The 19,416-nt window shown below is 37.9% G+C and overlaps 1 protein-coding gene across 1 annotated transcript in view; it reads right to left on the reverse strand.

Annotated features, from left to right (window-relative positions):
- Positions 1–19,416, reverse strand: part of LOC145985443 (dipeptidase 1-like) — a 324,489-nt gene that overhangs the window by 119,990 nt on the left and 185,083 nt on the right. The gene's annotated exons all lie outside the window — the stretch shown is intronic.

Here is a 19,416-nt window from a genome sequence, read left to right on the forward strand (position 1 = left end):
TAGCTGTGGATTCATTCACTTCATTAGCTAGAACATGGTATAATATATCAGTTGCTAGAATAAAGAGACCTTGATTGATCTGTACGTCTATCTGTCAATGTGATTCAAACAAATGACGACAATTTTCATTACAGCGATTCGTAACAAATGAGGGCAGAAATACATTTTGCTGGTAAAATGCCTATACATTCACAAAATGTTGTAGTAGGTTAGCCATATTTTCATAAGAAACTTGCATGTTGAAAAATTTTAGTTAAATTAATTTCTATTATTACGTAAAGAAAATATTGGTATTTGGAGATACTAGTAATACAATTTCAAAATTTGTGACCACGTTATATAATTTACCTTAGTTGAAACATGGGATACATGGGTATTACCACAGATAAAGATACATATATTTATCTGTGGTATTACCATGCAAATTGTCCATAACTATTTTCATTTTTTTTTCGTTCCGACCTGTGTGTTTTTAAGAAATGGATTTTTATGAATGCTGGTGCAGAAGTTGTCAACAGCTTGTTTTGAGTTTTCTTTTATTTCTTGAAGCTCTTATTGGGTCAAATAAAGTGCACGAATATAGTGATGGACAATTTGCACTTTAATACTCATGGATCCCACTGTACTTGAAGTTCTAAGAAAAACTCAGATTTCTTTTAACTTACGATGCCTGTCCGCGTGTGTGGAAATTTTAGCTGATTAGTAGGAATGACATGCTCAGTTGTGAGACAATGCTAACTGCTACAATTGTTTTAATACAGTTTGATCAAGATGTATTCCTGAACGGTTTATGACAAAATAATCAGTGTTGAGTTGATAGAAAAAATAAATTATGAACTAAAATATACCACAATCATTTTTTTTCTCTCAAGGTAAAGTAGAAATCGTGATAAAGGAGGGGAAAAACCGAAACTTGAACATAACTTTGTTCGAAATATTTCTGAAGACGCGAAGTTAAATATTCCGGTATAACAAATGTTGTCATTCTCTCTTCTAAAGACACAATTGAACAACAGAAAAGCCCTTTCTTCCGTCCTTGAAATTCTTTTAAATTATTCATGAGGAAGAAGTAAATATAAAGTCACCCTCGATCTCATCTTCTGGCAACTTGACATTTGGCATTTCATTTGTTCTTCCTGTTTCCAAAGTTTCAACCAAAGAGATAATGTTCAAAATGGTGTTGTGCCCATGCACTATTTCACAAATCTTAAAGCCCGTATACCTGTAACGTTGTTTTTCAAATTTTCGCCTTCATCCCAAACTATTCCATCTACACCACATCCATACATCTTTATCCTTTAGTTTTCTTGTATACAAAGTATATGTGTGTATGTATGTATGTATGTATGTATGTATGTATGTATATCAGTGGCGGCGATAAGGGGGGCATGTGGCAATTGCCCGTCCCACTTTTTTTCCACTTTTGCCCCCCGCACTATGGCCTCTTAATTCTAAGTCTTGTCTACGAAGAGAAAGTAAACTGTCCTTCCCTGACTCCCCCCCCCCTAGTTTTTGAACCCAATCGCCGCTACTGATGTGTGTCTGTATAATGACACCTTTCCTAATAAATAGTTTTTTGTATAGGTTGGCCCACTATAAAGTGCATGAATTCATTATTTTCATTAATATTCTTAAAGGAAAAACTGTACATGGCTCAATTGTAATCCTAGGTAAAATTTGTTCTCGCGTGTTTATCAATAACATATCCTCATGATTTCGTATAAGGTATAGCCTGCCCATTAACATTTGTTTAATATCTGTGGTACGAATGAATGGCTGGACGAGGGATTAACTGTCTCTAGCTAATTAGTACATAATTTTCCTTTAGGGTGAAAGGGCTTTATTATTTTAGTTGGACAATAAGACCCAATAAATATTTATATGTTTTAGTAATAGTTTTAATAAACGGAGGTTCGAAAGATTGTAGGAAAAAAATTGCTCTTGTCTTATCTTCATTATAACTATTTCACTGTAAACTGTTTTCCTTACTTGATGTTATTGAAACCTGAGTATAGTTATATTTCAGTCAAGACACAAATGTAATTTCAATTTATCGAGCATTATATCAACGGAAATAATTAAAGATTTATGTAAGGATGTATTAATCATGGCAAGTTAATTTTCCAAAAAGCTGTTGCTCTTTAAAAAATCTCTGTGGTTTGTAAATTTTACTTTCCTTAAATTGATCATACAATGTAGTTACGGATACTTCTGGATTGTAACAATCCCATTGAAAGTGCTGTTACAACCCAGAAGTGAAGTGTACGTGACTGTACAATATATAGTCTGAAAGTCATTTCCAGACAAATCCTAAAAAACTGCTAGAGAACTGGTCAAACTCTTGAATCTAAAGATAGAAATTAAAATAAGTTTATGTTTAGAATTATTCTTCATGGAATAGGCTTGTGAAACCTACACATTTTTATCAACATAAAACTAGATTCCAATATTAATATTTCTTGTTTTCATAACTTAGACATGGTACATACCATTTTACAAACTCTTTACTATATTCGATAGTCATTTGTTTCATTTTGAACACGTACGTTCATAAATTCACATTACAAACTCATCATAACTCAACATAACACAATATTGTAACTATTGTGCTCGTCACACTTGTCCTGAAAGAACTTAGTTTCTTTCCCTTAGCTTCACGTCATCACTCGATTTGAAAGTTTAAATATAATGCTTGATGTCAGCAGAAGAAGGGAGTAGAAATATGACAAGTCAACAATTTGCTCATCAGGATAACTCTATACTCTATCCCAGGAATCTCTGGAGCAAGCGAAAACAAGTCTCTGCGCAAGTAGTGACTCGAGAGGGGTCGATCAATGAACGCGTGAGCGGGGAAGTGAGTGCATGAAGAGGAAAATGTAGCTACAGCTACCAGCCATTAACAGCAGTGCGTACTGCTTCTATCCGCCCACTGCTTTCTCCCCTTATCTACCGTTATGCGCGGTCTTGCTCCACGGATTCCCGGGACAGGCTGTACCAATATTACAGGTTTTAAGTTGACTGAGTAAAATCGGTCACAATTTTTCAAAATGTCCGGCGAAAGATCGATTTCTCTTAGACTTCGGGGATTCAAAATTCTTTTGGTACTTTCCAACTTTTGTATAGTCTTTATTTTCGGAGATGAAGAAACGTGTCTTTTAGCAAGCATTAGTTTCTAAATAGAAACTTTTCAAGGACAGCCAAGCGGAGAGTTAATCACCCATGTTTTACCACACACCCTGCCTTAAAATGAGATGTTTTCTTCTTTACGTTTTACAGCAGTCAAATAGAAAATCAGTAAGCCGACTACATAAGTCAAGCCTTACAAACTTGGAAAATGCTCTTCATGCGCGCTAAGCTAAAATATTCTTACAAAGTACTTTCAGACATGCGATCTCTACAGCTGAGCATTTATATGAGAACTGCTAATCCTAAGGAATAGTCGAAGATCGTCCGTTAAATCTGGAAGGAAGGCCAGCTGTGAGCGAAAGACAGGAAGGAAGCAAATGTTAGAGTAGAGCGTAAGATAAGTGATGAAATATGAGTATCTGTTTCCAACAGATTGTGCTGGCCTCTTCTTCATGCTTACTACTGTTCTCCCCTGCGACGACCATTCATCAACTCCCCCATTAATCACCATCTGGCTCAAATGATGATGAATCGTGCTCCCGTCTGCTGCAATACGGGCATTCCGGGGTCCGCTTCAAATAGAAAAACTTTCTTCCATCAATAGGTTTGATGGTTGAGGCAGCCATGCAACTGATCTTGAGGTGGGCAGTGAGTACATTATAGCTATGCTGTATGTGAATGCTGGTCTAGCTTCTTATCAAAACGCAAGGTAGCACAATCTCCGGACCAAACATGTGAAGATCTCGGTTAGTACTAACAGTATCTGCAACTGTTTCTAGTTTTGAACGCAACCTTAAACTCTAAAGTTGATATGCTTTTATTCAAGAACATGCAAACATATTAAACACCTCATGGAAAGAAAGGTGCACAATGTGAATCCAACCAACTTACAAACACTCCATCCCCGAACTGATTCTTGCCTCTAAACACTTTTCTGTACAACATTTTTGCCACATCATCTTACAAACAAGCTATAATTTGTACAGCATGATTGCTTCCGTGCAAAACTAGCTTTTTATACAGCATTTTTACCACTTAACGTTTCTGGTATGTTGCCATCAAGTTCGTCATTGATACATCATGATTATCTCGATTTCACAGTTGATGAAAAGTAAGCAGCAAGATAATATTGCAAATATAAAGAAACAAGGTAGGCAAAACATGGCTAATAGTAGCTTTGCACAAAAGTCGCCATGAACTTTAATGGAACAAACAAAAAAACACACACACACAAGCAACTTACGACAATTTGTCATAACCGAACCTTGATTGTTAAGTCATAGGTCACGGGTGTCTCATTGTTTTCGACCAATCTTTATTTCATCAGTTCATCATCTATTCCTATCAATACGATTAATACAAGAGGTAAAACGCGATCTAAAATAACCGAAACTTATAGGAAGGACACAATGACGCATTTAGAGGGTTGTCAATGGGGTCCGGACTCCAAAATGAAATAAGTTGTAATTTTCTCAGAAATGAATCTTCAGAGCTTCTATACCTGCACTTTTCGCTGCTTGATGCCGGCTGCTGATAAGAGATGAGAGAAATTTGGCTATCCGCCTGATTACACTCTGTCCAAAGAATCTGTGGAGCAAGGCCGCGCATAACTGTAGAGATGTGGAGAAAGCGAGTGGGCAGAGCAAAGCAGTGCGTTCTGCTACAAACAGCTGGCAGCTACCTCCATACACTCCCTTACTCTCTCGCGCGTTCATTGGTCAAGATCTCTCGAGTCACTACTTGCGCAGATACTTGTTTTCGTTCGCTCGCTCCAGGTATTCCCTGCTGCAAGATTGTGACAATACAGTTTTGCGTTGACATTGCCTGTGATGGCTGCTGACTTAACAACCCTATTTGGTATTCAATAACTAATCCATTAAAAATATTTGTGACATTTGATGCTGGTTGGAAAGCTATTTTTTTATGCAAATTTTAGTGATCTTAACTAATAAAAATTATTATTATTATTATCATCATTAATATTATTGCATGTGCACAGTAAGGCTAATCGGGACTGGACCTGCAGTTTAAAGTGGGATCCCAACCACTATGTACCTCCACACGGACATAGAGTTCTCGATGATTGACTGAAAAAACAGACTCTTAGCAATATCGCGCCCCTGTGGATGCCAACAACCCCCAACCCCAGTTGGAAGTCTGAGAAGAACGTACTTGTTGCCTCCGCAGTAGACAAACTGTTCGCAGAACTTCGTTGATCGATCCCCGCTAGACTCCTCCTCCAACAGCCATTAATGGAACAAAGGAGAACCGCGCGTCGGCAATCAAATCCTTTGGCCTCCGAACTTCCAGTCATGTGGGCAGCTGATGGTCACGTCTCCGCTCGTCCGCTCCCTAGAAGGCTGACGGATTGCTTCGAGTCGAAACCTCGAATGAACGCAGCTGCGGCCTTTATGAGACCACGACGCTCCCCCGCATGTATGAGCCTTCGCTTCTTTCCTCGTTGTTTACACAGCTATTATATAAATCAAGATCCTCAAGAAACGGAAGTACGAGGGTCATCCAGAAATGCATCATATCATAGCGTATTACGCTATGATAAGCAGGCATGTATGTAAAAAAAGTAAAGTGTTCCCCTGTGCTTAGCACCACGCCATGAAGGCGTATAGAGGGTGTGGGGGTAACGCCCCACACTTTCTCGATCCGGTCGTGAGTGGGGGTGATGTGATCAGCACCACGCCCCTGACCACCTTTACCCCCCAGGTTTCCCCAGGTACCCATGTTATTCGACGCTGGGTGGGCGCCGGAGCCGCTTCCAACATTAGAAAAGTTCCCGGATTTGAACCCGGGACCTTTAGCATGGTAGTCAGACGCGTTACCGACTGAGCCACCGCGGCCGAAATATATATCGAAGGAGGGGCGGGGGTCCGAACCAACTATTCCAAAATAATAATAAAAATAACGTTTAAATTAAAATAATAATTAATATATTTTCATTACATGAATAGGCAAGAAGACGGTTTAAGGATAGTTATGTAACGACATGTAGTATTCATTACCTAGCTTAGTAGAGCTAAGGTTGGCAAAATTTGTGAATGAAGACAACTGCTCTGGCAAGGAAATTAATCTGAAATGGATAAAGAATTGAATATTTATTGAATATCAACCAGTTGACGAAAAGTAAAGTTCCTTGTAATATTTTATGCATATTAGGGTGTCCGGGTAAATATCTACCAATAAGAAACTAAATTATCTCGGCAACCAATAATGATAGGATCGTCCGGTTTTGTTTGTCTGAAAGAAAAACTCAAGTTTTATCACCAACACAAAATATTCAATGCACTTACCTTAATAGATATTCACGTCTGCTCCTATGGTTGCTTGACAGTACTCAACCTTCCTCCAGGTGTTTTGTAACATTTGAGGCGTCACAGATTCACATGCAGCGATAATTCTTTGCCGAAGATCGTCAAAGTCTTGTGCTGGTGTTTGGTACATACACCAGTCTTGATGTACCCTCATAGAAAGCACTCTAGTGGGGTCAAATCAGGGGACCTTGGGGGCCATTGAATAGGTCCTTCCCTTCCAATCCAGTTTTGTGGAAATGGTGATCGAGGACATTCTGTGCGCAATGCGGAGAAGTCCTGTCCTGTTAAAATGTGTATCCATGAGGTATACGGCGTACAGCATAATGTTCCAACATTTCCAAGTAGGTGATTCCTGTAACTGTATCCTCTTCAAAGAAAAAAGGCCCGATCACAGAATCATGAGTCAACGCACACCACACATTTAATTTGGGACTGTCCCTTTCATGTTCTATCACGAAGTGGGGATTTTCCTCACCATATATCCTGCAATTGTGTCTATTTACTTTACCTGATGTATGGAAAGTGGCTTCGTCAGAAAATGCCACACGTTGTTAGGAATTCATTGTCTTCATCAATGAGTGATAACATTTCAATAGCAAACTCCTTCCTTCGGGGTTTGTCATTACGATTAATTTTTTGAACGAGCCGTACATTTTAAGTTGTAAGCCGCAACTTTTTGTGTACAATGTTATGCACAGTTGATCGAGGGATTTGAAGTTGTGTACTCGCCCATCTAATCGATTTTCGTGGGCTGCGTTGAAAAGCTTCCCGAACTGCCTGAACTTTTGCCTCACTCACACGTTTCGTGCCACTGCCTTCCTTCCGCAACACAGAACCCGTTTCCAACAATTGTTTATGCCATCGAACAATGGAATGACGCTCTGGTGGTTCCTGTCCATATTGTTGTCTGAATTTTCTCTGTACCATAACAGGAGACTTGAATTCAGCAAACTAAAAACAGCACTCAACTTTCTGACGCACTGTAAATGAAGCCATTTTGCTCACTTGTAAACAAACGCGAAGCGAATGCGCTCTAGCAATATTGCCAGCTTACCTCTTGGTGATAAAATTTGTTGAGTTTCTCTTTCAAACGAACGAAACCAGACGATCCTATCACTATTGGTTGCCGAGATAATTTAATTTCTTATTGGTAGATATTTATCCGGACAAACTATATTTCTTCCATAAATCTTCTTTGGTACTGTCATTTAAAGTCGTATGATCCCAATATAATCCTTTCCATTCAATTAGTTTGGCGGAAATAAATTACCCTCGATTAAACAACAAGTTTATTTTCATTATTTAATTTTAGTTATTTTATTATTTTCATTATTTATTTTAGAACTGAGTAAGACTCTCGGGGGGGGGGGGGGGCGGAACCTCTGGAGCTCCCTAAATACGTCCTTGATGATAAGTGCTTGAATGGGTATGGCGAATTTGTGGAAAAGTAGAGTAAAGCTTAACGCCCACTGAGACGCGGAACCGAATCGCGGAATATCCGTGCCAGAAGTCTGCAGGTTCCCACTGAGACACCGGAAACGTGTGTGTTGCCGCGTTTCTCCGCGTCTCAGTGGGTGTAGTGCTTTAGGTATGTAGTTTCTGTGCCATAAATTGTTTGCACACGTTATTTGCCGTTTGTGTTTTACACAAAAAACGTTATTTCTCTCTGGATGACCCTCATGGACACCTCTGGATTATAGCAATCCCATTGATTTTCAATGGATCCTCACAAACCAGAAGTGTCCGTTACTATACAAATCAAAATGACGTTGGCTTATATAAATTAAATTATTGTTCATAGCATCCAGGTACAACATGTATACGTGTTCCTATCTCCAAGACACGTCCCAAACGGCGTCTGTTTTACTGTAGCAACACAAAGTCAAACATTATAAACAAATCTCGTACCAGCAAAATGTGTGAACAATAGAGGGTGGCCACTAATTAAGGGGGCATCTTTTGATCATCTTACGTTTAACAATGAGAACATATTTATAATATTGGTAACTTTTTTATTTTCTGAAGATTTGAACATCACAATGACAATTTCATCTGTTTTCCACATAATTATCAATATGAGCTCCATTTAAATCAATGCAAACTTGGAGACGTAATTGGCTTTCCTTCTATCTGTTTATGGCTTATCAGATTTTTAAGGTCGGAAACACTTCCGGTTGCATCAAATAACTTGTTGATTCTTGAGATATTGTCACTTCTAAGTGCTAGAGGCCCACATTCCTGCAGCATTCGTTGCTGAACTTCAGCTACGCGTTATTGGTAATGGAAAGTACACGTACACATTAGACACGCTGCTCAATACTTAGGCAACTTGCTGCCATACTAAACAACATCCACTTCTTCCACTATGTCGGTTAGATTTTACATACGTGTAAAGAAAGATAAAAAGGAAAGAAAAATACTAGCTCAATTAATACAAACTTTTCTAACGTTGGAAGCGGCCCCGGAGTCCACCCAGCGTCGAATAACATGGGTACCTGGGGGAAACCCTGGGGGGTAAAGGCGGTCAGGGGCGTGATGATCACATCACCCCCACTCACGACCGGATCAAGAAAGTGTGTGGCGTTACCCCCACACCCCCTATACGCCTTCATGGCGTGGTGCTAAGCACAGGGGAGCCCTTTACCTTTTTTAATACAAATTAATACAATTTACAGTGACAAAAGGTGCCCCCTTCATTCGTGGTCACTCTGTACAATAGATGCTCCGAAAGAAAACCACAATTATATATATTTCACATGCCTATTGAGGCCTTCGAAAAATCTATTCAAAGTGTGGAAGAATAAATGCAACTGGGAGCTTTCTGATATAATTATCACCATTCTGATAGTTACAATTAAACAAAACAAGTAGAAAAACGACATAAAGCAAGTGGATTGTAATAGAAGAAAAACTGATTTGAGTTTTACGGCTGGATCGGGGCCTCCGAGAGATACTTATACTTATGTACGGGCCTCACACCAGCTTTCGTGACGTCACAGGATTAGTCAAGTATAGTCCATTTACAACATTTAACAAAGTGCATTGTAAGAGTATAATATTTATTTTTCTGAGTGAATAGTCCTCTCTTATTCGTTTAGAACGTTTCAAATGTTATATGACATTGGAAAATACGTAAATAATATCGATAAAAGTAAAATCCAATCTTTACCGTTCTGCATTAAGTAGTACCTTTATTTTTCAAATTACCAATGGAAAAAAGGCGATATAGATAAAATTTCATCCTACATTTGGAACTTACTGTAAGCTCGTAAATAATTATCGTCGTTAGTATATAATTGTTATTAAATTGATGTGGAATGAAAACTTACTGTCCAAGTTATGTATGCAAGATAATTTAGTAAAAGTTTACGTACAGATGGTTGAGGAAAGAGCTTGTAAGATTAGAATTTCGTATTAAATAAGCTTTCCAACTTTCGAAACTCAATTCCCGTGTCTAATTTGATAAATGTTTAATTTTCTAGAAATTTGGTAAATATTTGGATGCACAAGTTCCCGTTGTTTAGTTGTAAGTTACATTTTTTTAAATCGCATCAAAATCTTACATGCAAGCAAAGAGAGAAAGTGTACAAATACTACTAATGCAACAAACGTACTAGCCCAACCTATTCGCAATACCTAGAGGCTAAGAACACAAATCTTAAATAACCTATCAGTAATTCAAGGCTATGCAAAGGGATTTGCGATTACACGGAAAATGAAACTCGTTGAGAATATTATTGCAACTTGCAAACAACTTACTTTAATTAAGAAGTCCAAAGCAAAAGGCAACAGGACACAATAAACCTCATGCTCTATCAGGAGATTATTGTTATAAGAATATCGTATTCTAAAATCCTTATAATTATATCACTTTTTGGTAAAGAAGCTAGATAATGGTAAAAACCAAGAGACGGGTTATTTTTCAGGATAAGGCGTAAGTTTTAATATATATCAGCGTGTGTTTCATTCATCCCTAACAACGACAATTTACTTCTAACTGTACCTGAACATGTACTGAAATCGTGTCATGCAATATTTGCTAACATGTAAGTCGATAATTATATATTTCCCCTTGTACTTGTGATATTTAGAACAGGTTGAGATAATATCTCGCTCTTTTACTTTTCCACAGAGCATAAATGTAAATAAAGCAAATGTGTTACATGAAATCACAATGACTGACTATGCAAATGTAATTACTAATAGTTATTCTTTAGGATAGTAAATCTTCACTTTAGCAACTTGATTATAGAACTTATGTTCATAACCTTCGAAGGAAATGACGGCTCCGGTAAAACAACTAGTGTTGCCCACGAGACGAGACGAGACGAGACTTTGGTCTGTCCCGTCCCGTCTCGTGAAAATGCTGTCTCGTCTCGTGTCTCGTCTCGAAAATATTCGTTTGTCCTTTCTCGTGTCCCGTCTCGAAGGGTTCTGTCCCGTCTCGAAGGGTTCTGTCCCGTCTCGAAGGGTTCTGTCCCGTCTCGTCTCGTCCCGTCCCGTTTTGTCTCGTCTCGTCTCGTAAAAGTGATCCGGGATATCATGCCAACAAAAGTCAAAAGTAGCAGAAACACAATATTTTTCCGGAAAGTGGGATAAACCTCCAAATATTTTACCCATTGCGTGGTGAGAATAAATAAGGTTCGTTAATCATGAGGACATTAATGTTAAAAAAGCAGTTTCTTGGTTACTGATTGCTAGGTATCTTATGAAATCTACCTTGTGTTTTTTCTCGCTTCCATACAACTGTCTATCCATCGTACATAAGTGAGTGCTCTTTTTCATTACTGCTATACCTTTTGGAAGTCTTCAAATGTTTTCCACTAGACCTTCTTTCTTTCTGAATGTCGAACTTCCATGCACTATGAAAATGTACATTTTTTCTTTAAATTCTAAGCTTGGCGCTGGGAGCAACCAAAAAGTTTTTAAATGTGTAGTACGAACACAAAAGACTATTTAAAATTTCAATACTTAGTATATTACAAATAGAAAGCATTTATTGTTCTTAATATTGTTAAACATCTTCTATGACATAAGTTTCAAAAAGTGTTTCTTTGTGATATTGTGCTGTTTCTTATGCTCAGCTTATGACGCACATACTTCTTTGTTTTCCGTTTAGCCTCTAAGTCCGGTACCACCACCGCTTGATCTAATTTATCCTTCGGTAGGCACGCATCTAGAAATATATGTCGGGGAAGGTGTCCGAGCCAAGTGTTTCAGAAAAAAATAATAATAATAACATTAACGACAACAATTAAGCAAATGTTTAAATTAATACATTAATATAATTCATATGTCTATTCACTTGAATATGTAAATTAATTAATTCTATTATTGTTATTACATGAAATGTTACAAAGATGGTAAAGAATAGTAATATAACAGCACGAATATTAGCTAATATCTAGCTTACGTGTAGTTAAGATCGCCAAAATTTGCATAAAAACAGCTGTCCTGGCAAGAAAATTAATGTAAAAAAAGGTGATAAATTGAATATTTGCTGAATAACAAAAAAGGATGTTACATCCAGTTGACGAAAAATAAAATTCCTGATTAATATTTTATGCTCATTATTATAAGTAGTAGTGTACATCATAAATCTTCATTGATACTGACCTTCAAAGCCGTATGATCCCAATAGAATCCTTGTTTTCTAGTGAGTTCGGCAGGAATAAGTAACCCTCGATTATGCTAAACAAATATATTTTCTTGTTTAACTAGAGTAAGGCCCCAGGAGGATGCAAGGAGCCGTTCCTGCAAAAGTGTATGTTTTACGAAGCGAAGAAAAGTGACAAAACCACCACGTATGGAAGGCAAACCTGCATTTAGTTCATATCGCATATTTACAGAGCCATGCCTCCTGAAGTTATAAAAATCCCAACTTGAATGATTCTTTTAGACATGCTACAGTTGAAAAAAATATGTTTAGATGCACCAAAAGTGCATCATTATCAGATTATGCATATAACGTGTTACTGGAATCAACATATTTGTGTAAATTGGGTGCCTCCCCGATGGCGTAGTAATAAAGTCGAGGTCTTGTAATGAACGGTCCTTGCGTTCGATACCCAATGGAGTCAAAAAGTGGATCGGATCGCACATTAAATTGTAAGTCGGTTCGTGATTTAGCCTATTTGTGAATCAAGTGGACTTAAAAAAAAAATTAAAAATTATCAACCTTAAGAATATTAGAATCCACTAATTCACCCGCAGGTACGAAAGTAAAATTTCACATATCCGTCTTCATCCTCGTTCATAGACTTCCTGCAATACCTTGTGAATGTGTGTTGCATCCTACCAGGTGCGAGAAATGTGCAGAGTTATTCTTTCCCTGTACTGCGTTATTTCTTTTCATAACAGTAAGGCTAAATTCTCGTTTTATCTGAACTTTTAAAAAATATGCAAAATACGTCTCTATCTTTAAACAACCACCCTTTCTCATGTATCTGTAAAATAATCCCACTCTGTCTCAGAAAACCTCTTCCCACGATGAAATGAAGGAAACAACTATCAAGTCACAACAATTATAATTTTTTCTTAAATTTCCTATCATTTATACAAACAGTAGCACATATCACGTCCTTTGGTGCAACACTGTCAACAGCTAATGTTACTTTCATCGTCCTAATCAATTTACTTCCAACCAGTGACGGCGCCAGGGATATGTGATTGGGGGGGGGGGGGGCGGAAGGCTGGCAACAAAATATTGTAAGGGGGCAGTCACATTAACACGCCCGAAAACACTACACATATATATACATATTCATGTATGGTGTTTTGTGTTTGTCTTTTATTTAGAGTGGACGTTTACTGCTTAAATTTACTTCTTGATTACGAGTTTATCTCCACATGATTCGTTTTAATAAAGACATTAATTCTTTTTTATTGTAAAGTTGCCTATTTCAGTATTGGAAGACATTCATAATTTTATAATTCATCGTCTTTCTTGAGATGAAACTACTGATTTAAATATTTAAGTTATAAGATAATAATATAAATGACGAAAAAATGCTTCGAAGAGTTTAATTTTCTTGGAAAATAAACGTTACGTTGGAAGAAATTAGTCTTCTTAACTATTAGAAACAATGTGAGGCACTTAGTGAAGTGCAATTCTCCTGCAGGAGAATTCTGCTCTATGTGCTTTGGAGAAGACATTGCACAGACATACGTGCCTTTGGTACAGTCACGGACACTGCCGGCTTGTAACGATTCCATTGAAAGTCAATGTATTCATTACAAGCCGGCAGTGTCCGTGACTGTACGTCCAGGACTTGACATTTCTTCTCAATGGCAAGAACAGCCAAATGAGGCAGTCAGCATCCTGTTTCGAGCAAGCTCAAGCAAGATTTTAAGGACAACCATCTTCGTAACGCTGACGAGTTTTGGGCAAAATTTGTGTTTCACCTTTCAGGGAAATGTTATCACAGGATAAAAAATCAGACAAAGGTTTCAGTTATCTCATAATTCAAGAAATATTCTGACCCTGGCATTACTTACTCATACTCTACCATTCCAACGTATGTCTGTGCTACACAATTACAGGCACCTATGGAGTTTGTGGGAAGAAGTTCTTCGATTTTGATATGTACGAGAAAGAGCGAACCTGCATCTAATGATTGAAGAGTGGCAAATCATAATAAGCGTTCTTTTACCTGCCCGCGATATGTTTTGAATCGAATTTTAAGTGTAATTTGCATTTTAAGGTTCAAGTTCAATACATTTCCAAATAATATCCCCTCATTAACTTCAAGAGTATCGAAGAAATTCCCTTTGTTAAGGTTTCCTCAGACTCATCATCTCGAAATTCAAGTCGCTGAATAGTAAGAAACCGCGATGAATCCACAACTGACATGTAGTGTCGGTTTTTCTCCGATCACCTTTGGTCCTGGGTTCGATACCCAGTGGATGCACTCTAAACTATAAGTCCAGTCCCAATTAGCCTTACTGTACATAAAGTGGACTTAAAACATCAAATCAACCAACCAACCAAATCTTGAATCAACTTTGAATGTCTTTTACTAATTAGCGTTGTCACTAATGACCACGATTAGAATAATTTGCCCGTACTACAGATGATGTCTTGCGGTCCTCAAAATATTCGTGATGTTTTAAAACCATCCACATTCAACATTTTTTCCCAGTTCTTAAGACTGGTTAAAACTTAGGTTAATCTCGGCTATTACAGGACATACATGAATGAGAAATCACCTATGCCCAGGTCGGCGCTCGAATCTTGGACGAAAGTCACACATAGATAGCTATATATATACTAAACAAATTAATATTTGTTAATCAAGTTGGTATTATAAGCAAGAAAGTGATATCATGCAGAATACACCACTTTGAAAAGGTGAAAATTGTCATACTCTTATAAATGAACTCTCTTATTATTCGATATTTAATTAACTTCAGTTGGGGGCCCCCAGGGGGGAAGGCGAAGTGTCTGACATGGGGCGTCCCCCTGCTCCCCTCTGGCGTCGCCACTGCTTCCAACCCTCTAATAACTTCGCTGCTGATAGCCTCACCTTGGAAATGGAAGCTTGTGTGTCGGCGAATAATACAAAGAACTTGTGTTCACTGTCCCTCTTTCATTCAAAGTGTGCCGTTTTCCTTTTCAGATGTTCCTGCAAAACTTCCTGTCAGCAAGCAAACCAAATTACAGAATTTTTATTGCCCCTACCTTGCATCAATCTTCATTCCTACTTCAGGCCTGGATTTATGGCACTTACCCGCTACTGCAGGTCAACCTCGCCCCTATGTTTGGTGTTTGCCCCCTGAAGCAACGGTGTCCATTGTTCAAAGCGAAACCTCTGTCAGTGGGGAACGGCGAAAAATAGTCTCGGAATACACCCTGGCCATAAACAGGCTCCCTCCACCCTGACATTGCTGTCAGCTTCTCTCTGAAATTTGATAAAACTACTTTGTGAAATTTGTTTTGAAGGCTAAATTCATAGAATAAAAATAACAGCTACAACATTCCTTCATCTGATTTACAGAAAGGCTAATCGGGACTGGATCCACAGTTTAAAGTGGGATTCAAATGACTATGTGCCTTCACCGGGTATCAAACCCGGGACCCCTTGATTACAAGGCGACGACGCTAGCACTGTACCATCGGGGAGTCCCCTCGTAGAACAACGTTTCCTTCTACGACGATTATACAGAACTTTGTGCTCTTCTTCATTTGAAATCTATTCTATATCAGCCTTGGTATTTCGTTATTACAATGCAAGGAATAGTATTCTCCTTAAATAAGAAATAAATAAATAAAAAAAAAACATTGGAAATAATCTTCAAACGGACGTAAAGAAATCGAATCCAACCACCTGTAGTTTGCCTGAGGGAAACAACAAGAATTTTCTGAACAAAGATATTTCCGAAATTTCCATAACATTCTAATAATTTCGCAACCCGTGCAAATAATCATGTGGTAAAATCTTGTCATGGTTCCCTGTAAACACAAAAATCACCAAATTACTTCTTTCCATAATACCCGTATTTTCTCCTCCTCTTTAGCTCTCAGCTGTTTGGAGTGGGATAATGCAAGATTATTTGTACCTAATTATCTCCTTCTCTTAGTTTTGCTAATATCTTGAATTTCTTAATAGCTTTCCCAACAACTCCTTATCAATTTGTACTGCCATGTTTCCTACAATATTTTTCCTACATCCTAATAACATTCACTTCTGTACACCCTTTGATGTAAAAATTAAATAATAATAATAATAAACCCTATCCGTCGGTCCGTTTATCTTTCCAACCTATAGAGCTGAGACTATTTTTACAAGATAAATCTATGACTCAGACACTCCACGATGTTTTGGACTCTCCTTCCACCTTCTCTACCTGCCCTTTTACTTGATGTTATCCAGAATTGTATTAGTATCTGGAGTACTATCGTAACATAAAGTTATTAACCTGGAATAAATTGGAAAAAATGGGGAGTAAAGCTGTGTTTCGAAAGAGTATTGAAAATAAGTTTAGGTATTCAATTCATTCATTACTCTCTCTAAAATAGTCTTCTTTTGACTTAATACACGCTTATGAACGTTTCTAATTGAAATACTTTATTCCAAGCAAACAAGTATTTGCAACTAATTAAATATTTTGCTTTTATTTTTTTCGAGACATTCGAGACGAGACTTTTCCCGTCTCGTGTCTCGTCTCGAAAACGAGACGAGAAAGGCATTCCGTCTCGTCCCGTCTCGAATTTCAAAAGGTGTCCCGTCCCGTGAGCAACACTAAAAACAACGCAGTCTATATTTCCAAAAACCTTAAACGTTGGTGACATAAGTGCACGTTTTTATATAGTTCGCTAACTACATCGCAATAATCAAAACGATCTTCTCGTTTATGACAGAAATAATCGACAAAGGGAAAATATAACATCGATTACTGAGTAAAAAGGTACAAAATTATCCACGTTGTATTTGTGAAATACGTAGGCAAATAAAATTGAAGAAAGTCGTAAAATTCTATTGATGTATAGTATATTTCTTTCAGATCATGTATATCATGAAGCACACAATTCTTGTAAATTGGGACATAGCATGAAGAAGTATGTGAATATCCTCCACTGTGACTAGAAAGTAAATGTGTTAAAGACGTAAGTCTTGCACCTTGAACTGCACAATTTGGGACGACGTATGAGCAATAATACGGACATATAAATAACAATCAACATTTTTTTCGTGTTAAGTACAGGAATATTATAGCTACAAGATCGGCATCCATGTACTTAATATTACCATTCAGCTCTGTTCATAAATTCTTAAAATATATACTTCGCACTGATTGAACACAGACTCTTTTTTACTAACATATAATCAAATGTTGTACTACATACAAACGCATAAATTTACTTGTAACTGATCAAGAGACAACTATGTTTAGTTTGCGATAACAATTATTGTTCTTACTCTGAAATGAATAGATTTACAGGAACACTTTATCGTACAAATCTCTCATTCAAATACATGTATTTCACCAAAACGCACGACTAATCTTTTGACGTCATCAGTCCTTTGACGTCATCAGGTTGCGGCCCGTACATAAGTATATAAGTATGGATCCGCGTGTTATTGATATGGTGAAATTCAAATTCAACTAGAAAGAAAGAATTGCATAGGGTCGACCGTTTTAATTAAAATGTACATTTATAACCTGAAAATTTAAAAAAAATACATGCCATGAGAAATCGATCATTGTTATTTGATTACGATAACACAGTATAAGAGCGTCAGACTCCCGAAGAGTGACTTGAAGTGACACGAACAGCAGTTCGACCAACCGGATATTAAATTTTAGCTTACCAGTTACTCTTCCGTGCCCAGCAATAGTCTGTGAGGCAGATTGAATCAAGAACGGAAACCAAATAACAAAAGCCGAAGAGAAGAAAGAAGAAGCAATTAGTCATACTTTATTAACTTAATTCAGACAGAACGTGTCAATAAAAATACCGAATTTATAATTTGATTGTAACTTGCTTGCATCGCATTTACAGAAGAATTGGAAGGAAATTCAATTGTTTAATACTCCACGGAGGCAAACGAACAATAATTATATATTCGATCACATTCAACGAAATCCAGAGCAGTTTGATTGTGACAGGAAGTCTTATTCCTGGGTAGTACGTGATGTTTCTTAATTGCTTGTATCTCGAAAGTCGAGAAAATAATGATACTTTTCTTGTCAGGAGCTTAATATTTTGAAATTTGTTTAGTTCCAATGAGTATGTGAGCAAACATGTGTCTTTTCGTTTCCATAGTAACGCGACAACAAATGGATTCAAATTAACGTGGATTTTCACTACATGTAGTATGTAGGAATGACTCCACAAGATTTGAAAGTGGATACCTTAAACTACTTTCAAAATTTTTTGGTCCATTGATTGAATGAGGTCATTCGTCGCTTCTCTACAACTGTTTGGCTAATCGCGACGATGAGGATGAGGGATGATATGATGAAATTGGTGAAGGGATACTTGTAAAGAACACCCATAACCAGGCCGGAACTCGAAACCGAGAGTCTTGGCGTAGTTGTGCGTTGTGCGTAACCACTCCGCCACATTAAAAAATGTGTCCTCCAAAGTTATCTCACTTCATGTCCCAATTGATGGACCTTCTGAGCATCCTCCAGCCTCTCCCATTTGATGTTGCTCCTTGCAATTTATCGCACTGTGGCACAGGCTAATACAGTGCAGACCAGTGTAAGTGGTATCCTTTTCTGAAGTTACCAAAATGTCAACCTGTCTTGAACGTAGTACATCATGGACTACGTTTTAGAGACTAAGAAGGGTCTGGCGCGTGGACCCGTAGCCAGGACAATCCTCTGCAGGAGTTGTGTTGTGTCATCCATGTGTGTTGGTGGCTATCACTTCATCCATCTAATCGTATCACATTCATAATCATCTTCGCGATTAGCCAAACGTGGAAGAAAAGCGACGTAAAGTAACATAATTCAATTAATCAATCAATTATACACGGCACATTGCAGAATATTGCGGCAGTGGTCATTTCCTTCAACATTAAACTTTGTTCCTGGAATCTCTGGAGCAAGCGAACGAAAACAAGTCTCTGCGCAAGTACTGACTCAAGAGGGCTTGAGCAATGAATAAGTGAGAGAGAACGTGATTGCGTGGAGGGAGAAACAACTGCAGTTACCAGCCTTTGGAGTAACATGTATTGCTTCGCTCCGCCCACTCGCTTACTCTCCTTCTCTACCGTTATGCGCGGCCTTACTCCACAGATTCCCGAGACAGAGTATAGTGTCTCCAGTTCCAAAGGCAACATGGACACTTAATAAAACCGTCATGCTAACTACGTTAATCTCTTTACGACCTTGCAATCCTCTTTAAGGCGGCTGTACTAGAGGAAAGGTAGAATTTCTTCCCCTTATGGCGTAGCAAGGCTTTCAGAGTACAAAATGTATTAATTAAGAGGCGCCTCTCTTTCACAGGCTCGGA

This window comes from Lepisma saccharinum, chromosome 1, assembly GCF_977018435.1.
Source record: "Lepisma saccharinum chromosome 1, izLepSacc3.1, whole genome shotgun sequence".
In the NCBI taxonomy this organism is placed as follows: Eukaryota; Metazoa; Arthropoda; class Insecta; order Zygentoma; family Lepismatidae; genus Lepisma; species Lepisma saccharinum.